The sequence below is a fragment of the Mytilus californianus genome, unplaced genomic scaffold (assembly GCF_021869535.1).
Source record: "Mytilus californianus isolate M0D057914Y unplaced genomic scaffold, xbMytCali1.0.p SCAF_4, whole genome shotgun sequence".
NCBI lineage: Eukaryota > Metazoa > Mollusca > Bivalvia > Mytilida > Mytilidae > Mytilus > Mytilus californianus.
Window position 1 is genome coordinate 118,786,740 of NW_026262690.1, and position 5,018 is coordinate 118,791,757.

The following is a 5,018-nucleotide window of genomic DNA, read 5'->3' on the forward strand; positions in this document are numbered from 1 at the left end:
GAAGGGACGTAATTTATTAAAAAAAAAAAAGAGTTTCATTAACTACCGCAAACTTACGCGATATACGCACACGGACATTATTATAAGTATTTGTTCTTTTTTTTTATCGAAATATCGAAATATATATGTTTACAGTAAATGATTCATAGGGTGAAGAGGTAGTACGCCCATTTTGATTGGAAAATGTCATTTGTAGCATGAACTGGTTCAAGCTTTGTTTCGTCTCGATCTCTACGTTTAGTGGTATGATATTTCTTCTGAGTCTTTTAATTATTGAATTACGCCCCGTTAAAAAATTCTGTATCCATCCCTAGTTTTTATTATACTTTTTAGTATTACATTGCAATAATTTAATTCAAAATTGAATATGTAAGTAAGTAAGTAAGTAAGTAAGTAAGTAAGTAAGTAAAACTTTTTTTATTCGGCATATTGACAAACAACTGAAACGTAAGCTCTGATGACCTTTTCGCGGAATAGGCCCTGTAAAAACATTTCAGTACAATTTAAAATAAAACAAAGCATGCAGCAAACAAATAATTGTTATAAACACAGCACCCGTGCCAAATATACATATTATATATTGAAAACCCTATTTAAAACCATATATATGAATTAGCACTAAGACAGACTATAAGAAGATGATATTTCATTTATAAAAAATAATGGCACAAGGTTAATTTACAAACAGAAGCAGGCTTTCAATTTTATACAATTCAATCAATTCAATATTTGATTGGAAGAGCACAGTAGAGACGTGATCCAGGTACAGATACATTTAACAATTACATCTCATACAACATTGTACAAGTAAAAAGCTGTAAAATTAACAAGCTATTTTACATATGGTATATAGAAGTAAGTAATTTACGTAAGCTAGCTAGAAAATCAGGTTTAACCTACCATTTTCTTATGAAAGTCAGGAGTATGACAGTTATTTAATATCCTGCGTTTTTTTTTAAACATTTTTGTTTTCTCCGATTTTTAAAAAAATCAAGAAGGATCTTCTTTGTATATAGACATATGACTGTGCATAACAATTAATGGAAATTAAATGAGACAATTTTAACTTTCATACGACATAAAACTTATACAGGACGGACAGACGGACTTATATTGTTATAGGGCAACTTGTCGATGTGGTATTAAAAAAAATCAGATCCACTGCGGGCATTGAACTATCATATAGCTCCATTCACAAACGAAACTAGAGCGGAATAAGTCATGAAAATTCAATCTTATGATATACCTATTATAAATATATAAAGTATCCATATCCAGCCGGTGAAGATCGCCTCCGGGTGCGGGATTTTCTCGCTGTGTTGAAGACCCATTGGTGGCCTTCGGCTAACTGTTTTCTGCTCTTTGGTCGGGTTGTTGTCTCTTTGACACATTCCCCATTTCCATTCTCGATTTTATCATAGGTTTAAATAATGATTTCAACGGATCGTTTTCATGGATTTTTACAATAACAAATAAGCGGCAACAGATCTTTCACGATCCTTTTCACGATCATCATAAAGCGGTACCGGATCTTTCACGATCCGAAATATCAAATTTTTAAAAATATTCCCATTTTTTCAAAGTTTCTAAGTATACTAAAACAAATTTACTTTAAGAACCATTTTAAACAGTAATATGGAACGATATTTTTCAGAGAAAAGTAGTTTAAGCATTCAAAATATGAAAAAAAAATATGTTTGTTAACATTTTTATTTCTTTGAAATTTCGGTGAGCTATCTGTCTTTCGTAGTTTAACCTTGTTTTTTCTCAGATACTGAACGTTGCCTCTTCCGCCTCTATGCAATTTACGGTTACGGCCATTCCCTGGGACAGTGGTGTATAAAAAATCAACAAAAGAACAAACTGTAAAAAGGTATCTTGGGGGCTTAACCTTTAAATCGGTACTTTGCACAACAACAAATAACAGAAACACAATTGACACAACTCAAAGATGTAAGAATACTCGGAAATTCTGAAAGCTAGTTCAAAGCCATATTTCAACTAATAAATATATAACCCCGTAAATTTCGGCACGGGTTACATTAAAGTCTGTTGATCTATAATCGACACTGTGGCTGCTTTAAACGCATACAGTATATACAAATTTATTCACAAGTGTACAGTTTGAAAGCTAGGGGAAGACTGCCCAAGCAACAGTTTACAAAACATAAATTTAGAATATAGCAAAGTGCTCTCGACCAATAAAATTGTAGGATTTGGTGTTTCTTAATTGTGAAGAATGAATGAAATCATGTTCTTCGTAAGGGATTATCCTATTGTTTAGGCCTACTTATAGTTCAAAACAAAGAGTTTCTATAAATGAGTTACAAATGCCCCGAAGCCCATTTATCAGCTTGAAAGAATTTGTGATTAAAACTGACTAAATTAAAGTTGAATTTTGAAACAAACAAAAAAAAAAATCAAAAGCAGATGAAGTTTACTGGTGCAGTAACATTGGTTACTGGGTCCGCGGTTATTGAGAATAGTAATTTCCAATATTCTGATAAAATTCTAAAAAAAAGAATTTAGTTTAACTTTTGAATATATTTTAAACTATTTTAAAGGCATTGTATTTGAACATTTCCCTGACATAATGAAGTAGTATTTGATGTAAAGAACTGGACTAAAATATTGGCTGTAAAATAAAATTTATTTGTAACCCAAATAATGAATTTATTGATTTGAAATGGATATAAACAAAAAGATAATTCCTCGCTAAAATATTACATGATTTACATTCATACTCTCAATCAGGAAAAATTTCTCAACATTTCATTGTTTTGTTGTGTCATCTAATGTATAAAACATAATTTATTATATTTTCCAAAATTATAAGAAGGTCCTTACATCACTAAAACTAATCCATAAATGAAACCATGCCTAAAAAGGAAGTCATGCATTAATTATAAATATTGCACTGACAATGAAACTAATTCTTAAATACAACCAATCAAGAGATCATTTAAGCCTTGAGCACTTTACAATATTCTAAGTTTGTAAGAGAATGATAATCCCTTACTTCATGATAAGTACTCGCTAACGCTCGTACTTAATCATGAAGAAAGGGATTATCATTCTCTTACATATACTAATAATCGGATTATTGTCCTCCGGCTAAACTTGGTAAAATAGCGATATTTGCTTCTTTTGTAGTTGAGTGTAAGATACATGTATTATCTTTCGCACTCCTAACTGCCATCGGATTAAGTTGTAAAATAGTAAATTTATAATCTCATTGGGTATTTGAAATAAAAAAAACATTATATTTAAGAATATAGAAACATTTAAAACAAGAAATATTCAATTTAAAACTAAAACGAGAAATATTCAATCTAAAACGAGAGTTTATACGAAGCACTATTCGAATTATGGTAAAAGTTCCCAATGTCACTTTTCTTCCGGTTATAAATATACCAAATTCTCAAGATTAAAATGTCGCTAGATACACAAAACAAAACAAAAGGCATGATCCAAGAATCCTGTAGCGACAAACGGATATATTTGCATTAAAATAGTTCGAAGCACCACGAACATTTGTGTTGGATGGCAACTATTCAATAGAATTAGAAAGATTAAAAGCAATTAAAAAAAAACAATAATGGTTAAAATTGAGGTTCCGAGGCAGCAGCTTCTGTAAGGAGTCGATTTACAATTTCAATCAGTTTGACTTATTTGTAGCTCTGGTGTTACTTATCAGTTTTACTATCCATGTTTCATTCTATACTGATGATTTTTGTCATATTGAATTATTCTATTTGTAGTCTCTTTCGCACTTATTTTATTTTGCTGTTAAACAAATCTTTCGATCTTCATAAAATTTCAAGATTAAATAACAAAAAATAAAAGTCCAAATAATTATGAAAGGCTATTTTATTTAAAAAATTGTCATTCATCGGCGTTTACTCTAATAAGGAGTCAATTGACAATTTGCGGACTTATTTGTATATCCTGCTTTGCCGGTTATTTTTACTACATAAAGTTTCTCTCTATGTATAACAGTTTTCAAGATAAAAACCGAACAGTCCAAAATAAGTTATCTAATTTAGTGGAAAATTGCAAGGTAGTTAGACCTTTACCTGTTGATAATCTGTACAATGTCAGTTTTGCTTTAATCGCTTTTGTATTTTGAGATATCAGTCAAATACTGTTGATTCCATTACCAAACTTTACCTTAAAGCTACGCAGGGAAACTAGTTTAAAAATAACAATTGGGAAAATTATCCACCCATAACACGGCGACTGTTGTTAAAAATAGAAGATAGGGATACAAATGCAGTAGATACAGACACAGAGAAAATATACCGTATACTTACTTGGCCGAAGAACGGAGGTTTTTTTTCGTTGGTTTTCCAGGATATGACCGGATATCATCTTCATATAAAGCAGATTGAGGCAAGACCGCTTACTGATTGCCAGTAATTGCCAACTCTGTAAAAAAGAAAAGAACAATAGAGAACAAAAAGCTAGAAATTGGGGAGAAAAGGAAGTAAAATCATCCATTGAATTGAATCAGCTTGAATACCATCAAAAGTTACTTAAGTTTCGGAAATTATTTTGAATTAAGGAATATATCTCCCTCTTGCAAAGCTCTGACCGAATTGGGCTCTAACTAAGGTACTTTTTGGTTTGATCCGCTCTTCAACATTTGTATTAGAGTTTGGATATTCCAAATATCACTGAAGAGACATTATTTGTCGAAAATCGCATCTGGTGCATCAAAATAGTCGCACAAACTCTTTAGTGCGCAATAGACCATCTACTCCAAAGACATAAACGAGTGAAATTAGAATACATCATTGCAACAGTGTCTATAGAGAAAGAAGGAACCACACAAAGTGCCTTTGAAGAGCATCACTTCGTAACAACCGTTGGAGTAAGTATATTTAGATTTTCTGACCTTGGAAACATCTAAAGGAAGAAGGCAGAATATACTTGTGTTTACGGACCATTTCAATCGATTTGCACCAACAGTGCCCACAAGGATTCAAACAGATGGAACAACAGCAGAAGGACTAATC